This window comes from Manis pentadactyla, chromosome 5, assembly GCF_030020395.1.
Source record: "Manis pentadactyla isolate mManPen7 chromosome 5, mManPen7.hap1, whole genome shotgun sequence".
Lineage (NCBI taxonomy): Eukaryota > Metazoa > Chordata > Mammalia > Pholidota > Manidae > Manis > Manis pentadactyla.
Window position 1 is genome coordinate 34,330,753 of NC_080023.1, and position 13,593 is coordinate 34,344,345.

General features: G+C 40.3%; 1 protein-coding gene across 7 annotated transcripts in view; it reads right to left on the minus strand.

The window, feature by feature from the left end:
• APBB2 (amyloid beta precursor protein binding family B member 2) overlaps positions 1–13,593 on the minus strand; it is a 395,114-nt gene that overhangs the window by 312,013 nt on the left and 69,508 nt on the right. For all 7 annotated transcript variants that reach the window (XM_057502175.1, XM_057502176.1, XM_036908553.2 and 4 more), the window contains exon 2: positions 10,271–10,426. The gene's annotated coding sequence lies outside the window, so the exon portion shown is untranslated. The remainder of the gene's footprint in view (positions 1–10,270; positions 10,427–13,593) is intronic.

Genomic DNA, 13,593 nt, shown 5'->3' on the forward strand with positions numbered 1-13,593 from the left:
CCATTTTTTTTTTTTGCTTTTTTGCTGTTTTGTTTTGGCGAGCGCTTTTTGGAAGTCTTAAAGGGATAGGGACCCAAATACTAGGGAAACGGGGCAGAAAGAACGGTGAGCAGAGGCCTGAGGCTGGCACCGGAGAATAAAGAAAAACGAACAACCACCTTTTCTTTTTTTTAATTAAAAAATTTTTTTTTTTTTTTTTTTTTTTTTAGTGGTCGTTTTGTTTTGTTTTGGCGGGTGCTTTTTGGAAGTCTTAAAGGGGCAGGGTGGGTCACTTAATCCAGAGGTAGGGAATCCGGGGATCTCTGGGCACCCTAACCCCTGGGCTGCAGGGAGCAGGGAGGCCCCTTACAGAGATAAATAGCCTCCCGGCAGCTCCTGCTCCAACGCGACTCCACCATTTTGGAGTAGCTGCCCGAGCCAGGCCACGCCCACAGCAACAGCGGAGATTAACTCCATAGCAACCGGGCAGGAAGCAGAAACCCTGTCTGCGCGCAGCTGCGCAGCACAAGCCACTAGAGGTCGCTGTTCTCCCAGGAGAGGAGGGCCACAAACCAACAAGAAAGGAAGTCCTTCCAGCCGTCACTCGTCCCAGTTCTGCAGACTATTCCTATCACCATGAAAAGGCAAAGCTACAGGCAGACAAAGATCACAGAGACAACACCAGAGAAGGAGACAGACCTAACCAGTCTTCCTGAAAAAGAATTCAAAATAAGAATCATAAACATGCTGACAGAGATGCAGAGAAATACGCAAGAGAAATGGGATGAAGTCTGGAGGGAGATCACAGATGCCAGAAAGGAGATCACAGAAATGAAACAAACTCTGGAAGGGTTTATAAGCAGAATGGATAGAATGCAAGAGGCCATTGATGGAATTGAAACCAGAGAACAGGAACGCATAGAAGCTGACATAGAGAGAGACAAAAGGATCTCCAGGAATGAAACAATATTAAGAGAACTGTGTGACCAATCCAAAAGGAACAATATCCGTACTATAGGGGTTCCAGAAGAAGAAGAAGAGAGAGAAAAAGAGATGGAAAGTATCTTAGAAGAAATAATTGCTGAAAACTTCCCCAAACTGGGGGAGGAAATAATCGAACAGACCACAGAAATACACAGAACCCCCAACAGAAAGGATCCAAGAAGGACAACACCAAGACACATAATAATTAAAATGGCAAAGATCAAGGACAAGGAAAGAGTTTTAAAGGCAGCTAGAGAGAAAAAGGTCACCTATAAAGGGAAACCCATCAGGCTAACATCAGACTTCTCGACAGAAACCCTACAGGCCAGAAGAGAATGGCATGATATATTTAATACAATGAAACAGAAGGGCCTTGAACCAAGGACACAGTATCCAGCACGACTATCATTCAAATATGACAGTGGGATTAAACAATTCCCAGACAAACAAAAGCTGAGGGAATTTGCTTTCCACAAACCACCTCTACAGAACATCTTACAGGGACTGCTCTAGATGGGAGCACTCCTAGAAAGAGCACAGCACAAAACACCCAACATATGAAGAATCGAGGAGGAGGAACAAGAAGGGAGAGAAGAAAAGAATCTCCAGACAGTGTATACAACAGCTCAATAAGCGAGCTAAGTTAGGCAGTAAGATACTAAAGAGGCTAACCTTGAACCTTTGGTAACCACGAATTTAAAGCCTGCAATGGCAATAAGTACATATCTTTCAATAGTCACCCTAAATGTTAATGGATTGAATGCACCAATCAAAAGACACAGAGTAACAGAATGGATGAAAAAGCAAGACCCATCTATATGCTGCTTACAAGAAACTCACCTCAAACCCAAAGACATGTACAGACTAAAAGTCAAGGGATGGAAAAACATATTTCAAGCAAACAACAGTGAGAAGAAAGCAGGGGTTGCAGTACTAATATCAGACAAAATAGACTTCAAAACAAAGAAAGTAACAAGAGATAAAGAAGGACACTACATAATGATAAAGGGCTCAGTCAAACAAGAGGATATAACCATTCTAAATATATATGCACCCAACACAGGAGCACCAGCATATGTGAAACAAATACTAACAGAACTAAAGGGGGATATAGACTGCAATGCATTCATTCTAGGAGACTTCAACACACCACTCACCCCAAAGGATAGATCCACTGGGCAGAAAATAAGTAAGGACACGGAAGCACTGAACAACACAGTAGAGCAGATGGACCTAATAGACATCTATAGAACTCTACATCCAAAAGCAGCGGGATATACATTCTTCTCAAGTGCACATGGAACATTCTCCAGAATAGACCACATACTAGGCCACAAAAAGAGCCTCAGAAAATTCCAAAAGATTGAAATCCTACCAACCAACTTTTCAGACCACAAAGGCATAAAACTAGAAATAAACTGTACAAAGAAAGCAAAGAGGCTCACAAACACATGGAGGCTTAACAACACGCTCCTAAATAATCAATGGATCAATGACCAAATCAAAATGGAGATCCAGCAATATATGGAAACAAATGACAACAACAACACTAAGCCCCAACTTCTGTGGGACACAGCAAAAGCAGTCTTAAGAGGAAAGTATATAGCAATCCAAGCACATTTAAAAAAGGAAGAGCAATCCCAAATGAATGGTCTAATGTCACAATTATCGAAATTGGAAAAAGAAGAACAGATGAGGCCTAAGGTCAGCAGAAGGAGGGACATAATAAAGATCAGAGAAGAAATAAATAAAATTGAGAAGAATAAAACAATAGCAAAAATCAATGAAACCAAGAGCTGGTTCTTCGAGAAAATAAACAAAATAGATAAGCCTCTAGCCAGACTTATTAAGAAAAAAAGAGAGTCAACACAAATCAACAGTATCAGAAACGAGAAAGGAAAAATCCCGACGGACCCCACGGAAATGCAAAGAATTATTGGAGACTACTATGAAAACCAATATGCTAACAAGCTGGGAAACCTAGGAGAAATGGACAACTTCCTAGAAAAATACAACCTTCCAAGATTGACCCAGGAAGAAACAGAAAATTTAAACAGACCAATTACCAGCAACGAAATTGAAGCAGTAATCAAAAAACTACCAAAGAACAAAACCCCCGGGCCAGATGGATTTACCTCGGAATTTTATCAGACATACAGGGAAGACATAATACCCATTCTCCTTAAAGTTTTCCAAAAAATAGAGGAGGAGGGGATACTCCCAAACTCATTCTATGAAGTTAACATCACCATAATACCAAAACCAGGCAAAGACCCCACCAAAAAAGAAAACTACAGACCAATATCCCTGATGAACGTAGATGCAAAAATACTCAACAAAATATTAGCAAACCGAATTCAAAAATACATCAAAAGGATCATACACCATGACCAAGTGGGATTCATCCCAGGGATGCAAGGATGGTACAACATTCGAAAGTCCATCAACATCATCCACCACATCAACAAAAAGAAAGACAAAAACCACATGATCATCTCCATAGATGCTGAAAAAGCATTTGACAAAGTTCAACATCCATTCATGTTAAAAACTCTCAGCAAAATGGGAATAGAGGGCAAGTACCTCAACATAATAAAGGCCATCTATGATAAACCCACAGCCAACATTATATTGAACAGCGAGAAGCTGAAAGCATTTCCTCTGAGATCGGGAACTAGACAGGGATGCCCACTCTCTCTACTGTTATTTAACATAGTACTGGAGGTCCTAGCCATGGCAATCAGACAAAACAAAGAAATACAAGGAATCCAGATTGGTAAAGAAGAAGTTAAACTGTCACTATTTGCAGATGACATGATACTGTACATAAAAAACCCTAAAGACTCCACCCCAAAACTACTAGAACTGATATCGGAATACAGCAAAGTTGCAGGATTCAAAATCAACACACAGAAATCTGTGGCTTTCCTATATACTAACAACGAACCAACAGAAAGAGAAATCAGGAAAACAACTCCATTCACAATTGCATCAAAAAAAATAAAATACCTAGGAATAAACCTAACCAAAGAAGTGAAAGACTTATACTCTGAAAACTACAAGTCACTCTTAAGAGAAATTAAAGGGGACACTAACAGATGGAAACTCATCCCATGCTCGTGGCTAGGAAGAATTAATATCGTCAAAATGGCCATCCTGCCCAAAGCAATATACAGATTTGATGCAATCCCTATGAAACTACCAGCAACATTCTTCAATGAACTGGAACAAATAATTCAAAAATTCATATGGAAACACCAAAGACCCCGAATAGCCAAAGCAATCCTGAGAAAGAAGAATAAAGTAGGGGGGATCTCACTCCCCAACTTCAAGCTCTACTATAAAGCCATAGTAATCAAGACAATTTGGTACTGGCACAAGAGCAGAGCCACAGACCAATGGAACAGACTAGAGAATCCAGACATTAACCCAGACATATATGGTCAATTAATATTTGATAAAGGAGCCATGGACATACAATGGCAAAATGACAGTCTCTTCAACAGGTGGTGCTGGCAAAACTGGACAGCTACATGTAGGAGAATGAAACTGGACCATTGTCTAACCCCATATACAAAAGTAAACTCAAAATGGATCAAAGACCTGAATGTAAGCCATGAAACCATTAAACTCTTGGAAGAAAACATAGGCAAAAACCTCTTAGACACATGAGTGACCTCTTCTTGAACATATCTCCCCGGGCAAGGAAAGCAACAGCAAAAATGAGTAAGTGGGACTATATTAAGCTGAAAAGCTTCTGTACAGCAAAACACACCATTAATAGAACAAAAAGGATCCCTACAGTATGGGAGAATATATTTGAAAATGACACATCCGATAAAGGCTTGACATCCAGAATATATAAAGAGCTCACACGCCTCAACAAACAAAAAACAAATAACCCAATTAAAAAATGGGCAGAGGAACTGAACAGACAGTTCTCCAAAAAAGAAATACAGATGGCCAACAGACACATGAAAAGATGCTCCACATCACTAATTATCAGAGAAATGCAAATTAAAACTACAATGAGGTATCACCTCACACCAGTAAGGATGGCTGCCATCCAAAAGACAAACAACAAAAAATGTTGGCGAGGCTGTTGGGAAAGGGGAACCCTCCTACACTGCTGGTGGGAATGTAAGTTAGTTCAACCATTGTGGAAAGCAGTATGGAGGTACATCAAAATGCTCAAAACAGACTTACCATTTGACCCAGGAATTGCACTCCTAGGAATTTACCCTAAGAACACAGCAATCAAGTTTGAGAAAGACAGATGCACCCCTATGTTTATCACAGCACTATTTACAATAGTCAAGAATTGGAAGCAACCTAAATGTCCATCGATAGATGAATGGATAAAGAAGATGTGGTACATATACACAATGGAATACTACTCAGCCATAAGAAAAAGGCAAATCCAATCATTTGCAGCAACATGGATGGAGCTGGAGGATATTATGCTCAGTGAAACAAGCCAAGCGGAGAAAGAGAAATACCAAATGATTTCACTTATCTGTGGAATATAAGAACAAAGGAAAAACTGAAGGAACAAAACAGCAGCAGAATCACAGAACTCAAGAATGGACTAACAGGTACCAAAGGGAAAGGGACTGGGAAGGATGGGTGGGTAGGGAGGGATAAGGGGGGGGAGAAGTAGGGGGGTATTAAGATTAACATGCATGGGGGGGTAGGAGAAAAGGGAGGGCTGTACAACACAGAGAAGGCAGGTAGTGATTCTACAACATTTTGCTATGCTGATGGACAGTGACTGTAAAGGGGTTTATAGGGGAGACCTGGTATAGGGGAGAGCCTAGTAAACATAATATTCGTCATGTAAGTGTAGATTAGTGATACCAAAAAAAAAAAAAAAAAAGGGCAGTTCCTGTGTGGTAACCTCCAATGAGTTCTACACAAGGGTATAAAGGGCATATAAAAGTGTAGGCAAAGGGTCTGTTTGCGTCTATACAGGAGATCAAAGCCTAATTGGGCTACCCCGAAAATGAACTAAGATACGATATGAAAGAGAACTTCCAACATCAGCACTCTCTGGAAGACTCATGCCAGAAGATGATCATCAAAAAACCCCAACAAAGATCCACGCACTGCTACAGCTGTAGATGTACTCATCCCACCAGCTCCTGGACTTGCCATGGGAATGAAGGAGATATCTAAGCTGGCCTGTGCATACAGTAAAACAACAAATTTGACTGGATCTATACTGTTGGAACTCAACCAAGAATTAGGAGAAGTGCAAATTGTAGCGCTCCAAAATCTTACAACTACAGACTATTTACTGTTAAAAGAACATAAGGAATGTGAACATTCCCCAGGAATGGGTTGTTTTAATTTGTCTGATTTCTCTCAGGCTGTTCAAGTTCAGTTGGACAATATCCACCATATCATAGATAAGTTTTCACAAATGCCTAAGGTGCCTAACTGGTTTTCTTGGTTTCACTGGAGATGGCTGGTTATTACAGGTATGCTTTGGTTATGTAACTATACTCCTATTATGTTAATGTGTGTGCGCAATTTAAGTAGTAGTTTAAAACCTATACATGCTGAAGTTACTCTACAAGAAGATATGTCAAAGAAATAATCAATCTTCCCATGTTTTCTTCCGCCTGCTACTTCTATAGCTTTTCTTCTTCCTTCCTAATTACAACCCTTAAATAGAATTCATGCCTCATATCAAATTTACCGAGTATCATAATTCTTCCAAGTGGTAAAGATACCTCAAGACAAATGCTGGGCATAGAAGCCACAGGGCATAAATATGCAAAGAAGTAAAAAGCTAACCTTTTCAAACAATAAGGCTTCTCTCTCACTTACCAACTTTACATTTCCCTGTATGGCCCCGGAAGATGACTGGTTAGCCAGAGACGGGTAAGATTCCTCAAGGGAGGAACAACCTAAGACAGGCACAGTCGCAGGGGGGCCATCAGGTGAGAAATTGGGGATCAACAGAGGTGAGGCTTAGAACCTCACCCCCCCTGTTCTGAGAGAAATCTTCTGCATACGTGGATGTTTTATTGCCCTTGTCTAGCTTGGATTAACACATAGTCTACAGGCACACACCTGATCATCTACATTTGCTCTCTTACAACACTAAACTATCTTTTCTACCTTTATCTTGTATCTACCTACCACTTCAGCATTTTATTAAAAATAATAATAATAAAGAGAGAAATGTGGTATCCACATATAAATCAAGTATAAAAACCAAATGAGTATTCATATTTGAACTGACTGTTTATAGTTCATAATGCATGAGCAAAATCGAAAGTTTCTGTGATGACTGCCCTTGTACTGTTCACTATGTAACTTATTCATTACGTAAGAATTTGTTCTACATGTAAGAACTTGTTTGTTATGCCTCAGAAGATTGGAGACTGACGAAAAAAAAAAAAAAAAAAAAAAAGAACCATGAAATACCACTACACACATTAGGGTGGCTAAAATCCAAAACACTGACAACACCAAATGCTGAGGAAGATGTGGAGAAACAAGGAACTGTCATTCACTTCTGGCAGGAATACAAAGTATTACAGATACTTTGGAAGACAGTTTGGCAGTTTCTTATAAACCTAAACTTATCCTTAGCACACAATCCAGCAATCATATTACTTGGTAACTCGTGCTACTTGGGTTACTTGGTAACCCAAAAGAACTGAAAATTTACATCCATACAAAAACCTGCATGTGAATGTTTATAGCAACTTCATATATAGTTGTCAAAACTTGGAAACACCCAAGATGTCCTTTAATAGGTGAATGGATAAAGAAACTGTGGTACATCCAGACAGCAGAATATTATTCAGCACTGAATGAGTGATCAAGCCATAAGACATGGAGGAACTTTAAATACATATTGCTAATTGAGAGATGCCAATCTGAAAAGGCTACATACCAAATGATTCCAACTATATGACAATATGGAAAACGTAAAACTATGGAGACCATAAAAAGATCAGTAGTTTCCAGGAATTCAGAGGGAAGGACGGACGGATAATAATTAAAACACAAGAGGTTTTTAGGGTGGTGAAACTACTCTGTGACACTGTAACAGTTGATACATATTATCATATATTTCTCAAGGCCCATATAATAATGTACAACACAGAGAGTGAACCCTATTGTCGACTATGGACTTTAGTTAATAATAATGTATCAATATTGGCTCATCAATTATAACAAATACACCATACTAATGCAACATATTAATAATAGGGTAAACTCTGGGTGGTGAGGGGACATATGGGAACTCTACACTTCCTGCTCACTTCCTCTGTAATCTAAAACCGCCCCCCCAAATATAAAGTCTATTAATTTAAGAGGCAAATAATGTCAATTATAAAAAGTAAAATAAAATCTAGCATTAAGAAAAGGAAGTAATAGGAAAAGTACTATTCATGATGCACTCAGAATCCTGTTTAGAACAACAGAAAGCCAACTGAGGTTTTGGCGAAAAGAGCGGCTGTTACCTTGCGGTGTGAAAACTCTGGACAGCTTTCTGATAACCTCTAATTTGGCTGCTCCCCAAACAATTGTGTTTATAGCAAACACCAGGATTCTACTACTAGTGAAGCTCTGAAATTATCTTCCTTATCTGCTCTTTAACTATAGGCTCTGGAAGGCCTCCCTTTCTTTCAGACTCAAAAAGCAAGTAATTGAATTAAATGTATTTTTTTAATGTTCCTGAAGAAGAAGTCCTATTTGTCCGTGTTAAATTATAGCTCTCTCTGCTAGTCTCTCCACCAAGCAGCAGAATTTGGAATTCCATCTGTACTCCCACAGAACTTAGTTCTTACCTCTAGTGATTCACTTTTCACCCTGTGTGCCTGCTAGATGAATACCGATCTGGCTTATCCTCTACTGTGAGCCCAGGGAAGATGGGACTATGCCAGTCATTTCATACCAAGATCACACACCTAAAAGGCATTACCAATCAGATGGTTTTGGATCTAAATAATGGGCACCTAATTCAAACTACCTGCCTAACCTGCCAGGAAAGTGAACGTTGCTGGCTGTAGGTGCTGCTAAATCTGGGGCCTTAAAGAGGGGGTGTGTGTGGATGGGTGTGTCCTGCCCATGTTATTTCCTCCATCTCCCTGCTCTGATTTCTGCTCTTTTGACTTCATCCTTAGAAAGGCCAGAAATGGTAACAATGAGGGTCACTATCAGCTCCAGCTTAACAAACCCACAAAAATGAAAAACTTCTTTGCAATAGTTTCAGCGAATATACTGGGGGCTCCTCCATAAACTGGTTCTTGTGACCCTGATTGGTCAAGCTTATGTCACATGACCCTAACAGAAGCAGCGGGGTCATCTCCTCTGACTATATAGGCTAAAAATAAAGCAAGGGTGGACTGCCCACTGAGACGTGGGTGATTTACTGACAGGAGGAAGAAAAGGATGCTGGGTGGGCAAAGTCAACAGATGTTCTCTATGTCACACGTTCTCAAGACTGCTGACTTGCTCCCTTCTCATGAGTATTTATTAACTGCGTAATATATATAATGCTCAGTTACCCACCGAATATCCAATAGAAATTGTCTTCAGTGTCTGCACCTGTACAATATACTTTCTCAGAACGAATAATTTTCCACCTTACAGCCTGCCACACCTCAGGCTGTCAATGCTGTTTCATTCTCCTGGTCCGCGGTGAGGATATTTTGCATTGATTTATATTCTTATTTTCAGGACCTTTCTTTTCCTCTGTCCTACATGAGTATCTTAATGCCAAATGCACACACTGCCAAAAATAAAATGTGTTGCTAGGTCTTTTGTTAGGGAGGAGGTAAGACTAAGTGCAATCTCGCCAAGGAAACCAGAGCCAGAAGGCCCAAGAGAAGGAGCACGTCTCCAGGACCCACCACTCCTCATGTAAAGACCCAAATGAAGGCAAGTCTTTGCTAGCACAAGTCCAGCCTTTTGCAAGGACCTTGCTATTGTTCTCTCTCTGAAGTAAAGCTAAGATCACTGAGGCTGCTCCCAGTGGCCTCTGGTTGTGGCATCTTACACATTTACATTGAGAGCTTCCTCTCTTCTTTCAGAGGGGAGAGGAAGATGCAGCAGAGGATGGCAGACAGAGGAGACAAGGAGGAAGGAAAACAGAGGAAGACAGCAATACACTGTACACAGAGCTTTGTCAGGACAGATCTGCTGTGCATACCATGCTAGGAATCTCTCATATAACTGGGAACGATTATTTAGGGCTGTTTCAAAAACACTTCATAGAATATACAAAACAACTTTCCCTATATGCCCCAACCCACTCTATCCAGTTCTCTTATCTTGTACCAACCTGGCTTTGCTTAAGTTATCGTCTGTCTCAGCCTCTCACAGCAGCTTTCTTTTATGGATTTTCCATCCAGCAAATGTTTCTGTCCCTCGGCTGGGCAGGTCTGACCACAGCATGCTTGGCTACAGACCACAACAGCTCACCCACGGCAGCTCCAACCTGGATGGGCAAAAGCCAGAAGCCGTTACAGGGACTCAGAGTCACAAACCCTCTCTCACTTTCTCAAGAGTGTATGTTTGGCAGGATAACCCCAAACATCTTCCAAATATTTAATATCATTAATGCATAGAGACAACAGTTTATAAGGTGGCTTAAAGACAAGCTGGGATAGTCTGAGGATATTTAATCATTATTGAAAAGGTTTGGCCAAACAATTATGCTCTGTTTGTGGAAAATTTGAAAGCCAGATGTTTTAATTAACCACAGAAAACACAAGCTACAACTAAAATTTCATGAACACACTGATCTGCTCTGTGGAAAACCACAGGAATGTTCTGGCAAGGCTCAGTCTGAATTCCTGGGACACAGAGGGCTGGAATCATTCCCCTTAGGAACTCAAATAGAAAACTAACTTGCTCAATATGTTTAAAAAAGTAAAATGAAACCCAGATTTAATCTCAATCAAATATAAAAACTTTTCAGGACTTCAAAGGGCACCACCAAAAGACACATAAGAAGAAGGTCATAAAAAATTCCAATGTAGTTCAGGTTTGAAACTGTATTCTCAATGCAAAGGGAATGGTGAAACAGATAATGTTATAGGCTAAATAATCCAAAGGGAAAATTAATCACCTTTCATTTCCTAATAGAGGAACATACACAAAACCAATATTTAACAAGTGAATCGTTAACTATTACCAAATGTATAACATACTGTGATATACAGAATCTCTTCACTATCCTACATCCTGCCAAACCTGTGGCCTGGCCCACACTAGACACCACGCCACAGATTGAGGAATCAAGGCATCCAGAAAAACAGAGTTAAAATAACTTTGCTCACTGATGTTGAAGCTTGCAATTCTCGCACAGACAATTTAAAGTGAGAGAACCTTACAGAGTGATTAGTGAACAATTAAGAACCCATAGATTCAAAAGTCTTCATTTCTTAATTATGGTAATAGTTATGACATCTATACATGGTAAATATCAAAAACTTACTCAAGACGGAACAGGACAAACATCATTTTCAGGTATTGGGTCCACAATTCTATTTCTGTAAGTCAAAACAGACCCCGGCACAAGTGTGCCAAGCGTAATAATACATTAATCTCTACTTCATTTGAAACTTCATACTCAAAAATCATCTCAAAAGGAACACAGCTGGAAAAAAGCAAGATACCAGGTTATATACGCATGGTAGGATCCCAATTTTGTTCTACCAACGGAGTATGTGTAATCTAAACACACAAAACTCTGAACAACAGCTATTTCTGAGTTGCAGAATTAGAAGCTACTTGTATTTCCTTCTTGGTGTTTGCCAGATTTCCTACAATTACTATGTATTGCTTGTAGAATTTGAATATTTTAAATAAGGGTTTTATTAAGTAGTATGGGAATACAAACCACAAATAGAATGTCTATATTATATTAGCCTGATCTCTGAGTTTCCTCTTAGCTGAGTAATAACAGCTAATAAATTAAGAAGTTTAAAACCCAAGTGTCCAATGACTCTTCCAGGGCTGAACAACACTACTTTCTTAGAAATAAGAAATTTTTGTTATTCTGCACACTTGCCACAAAGAGACTAGAAGACCTTTACCTAATGCATCCAAACTCCTCTATCACTGGCCTTGCTGCACAATTGTCACTTGATTAAAAAGAGCACCTCCTGGTGTTACCTATGGGATCACAGGAGCAGAGCCCTCTGAACCCTGGCACACTCCCCTTCTGCTTCTCCTAGCGTCCTAGAAAGCACAAAACACAATGGTGGAATCTTAACCCTGGAGGACTTCATAATCCACCACTCCAAGAAATCCAATCCCTTCAGTTCACAAATTAGGACACTGACTCCCAAAAAGGTCAAATGTCTTTCCTGTGGCCACACAACACAGCCTGTGGTGCAGGGATGAGAGTCCAGATCTCCTGCATCCCTTTTGACTCTTTCCACCTCTACACTCAGCAGGTACTCCTCAAAATATGGGTTTGTATGAACTGCTCACACATGTTAAATTCATATCAGCAAAACCAAAAGCAGCAGCAGAAATTCATTCCACTAAAAATGCAATGCATGCAGAAAAAAAAAAGCAGAGAGTCAACTGCAGGCTAAAAAAGGCGTGGCTCTGCCCAGAACACGTTCAGTCGGAGAAACAATGGTTGCAGTGTGCTGCGGCAGCAGGTGCCTGATCCCAGAAACTGCCTGTCACACGGAAAGAAAGCTCTCTGGCCCTAGCACTTGCCCTGTTGATAACAGCACGTTCTCACTGCTGAAAGCAGGACAAAAGGTTCTCAACAATATAAATTACACTTTCACAGAGCCTCCTATAAGAGATAGGAAGGATGTGTGCTCACTCCAGTGTCGGAAATAAGTCATTTATGGCATCAGGTCCTGGCCTCTTCCTTCCAAAATGACCCAAGTTTTAGGGCAGAGAGATTAGCGGTTCCAAAACTTAAGAAAACAGCTGAGTCACTAAGGACTAAAATAAAATTAAATAATCCTAATGCTTCATGTCTTATAGCTGATACTACCTTAAAGAGTGAGCAGGCTTTTTCTATTCTAACTTTTCTGTTTGAAATACGGGTCACCTCCCCTGCTCTCAGCATCTACCTAACAGTGTCCCCACCACACCAACCAGAACCCTAAGATTCTCACAACATGTGAACTTTTTGCCCTCCCCTGAAAAACAAGGGGAGAGAAGAGGACAGATGGCAATGACAGACTCAGAAACCCTCCCTGAAAGCCTTTATTGAGCTCAGTCCCCGTCACCCTTTGCCTACTGTGCAAGTAGCACAACAAAGGCCCGAACTGTGAAGCTACAAACAAAAAAGCCACATCGAGGGATGATGTGCTCTCGCAGTGGAAGAGCCAGAACAAACACAATGGCCCAGCCTCATCTGAGAAGCCAGGCACCCAGCAAAAAAAGAAAACAACGTTTTTTTCCACCCCAAACCGCTCCTGAAGTCCCCACCATGTATTTCCATGGCTGGATCCTAGAGGAAACACAGTAACAGCAGTTTTATTTATTCCCTTCTATGTCTCAATTCTAACACTAAAGGTTAATGTCTACAGCAGGCAAAAGGAATTTGGCGCTTGTTGCTATTTCACAATGAAATAAAAGCTTTGTGGTGAGTGTTTTTCAAGTAATTCTAAAGTCATTTGTAAGGTA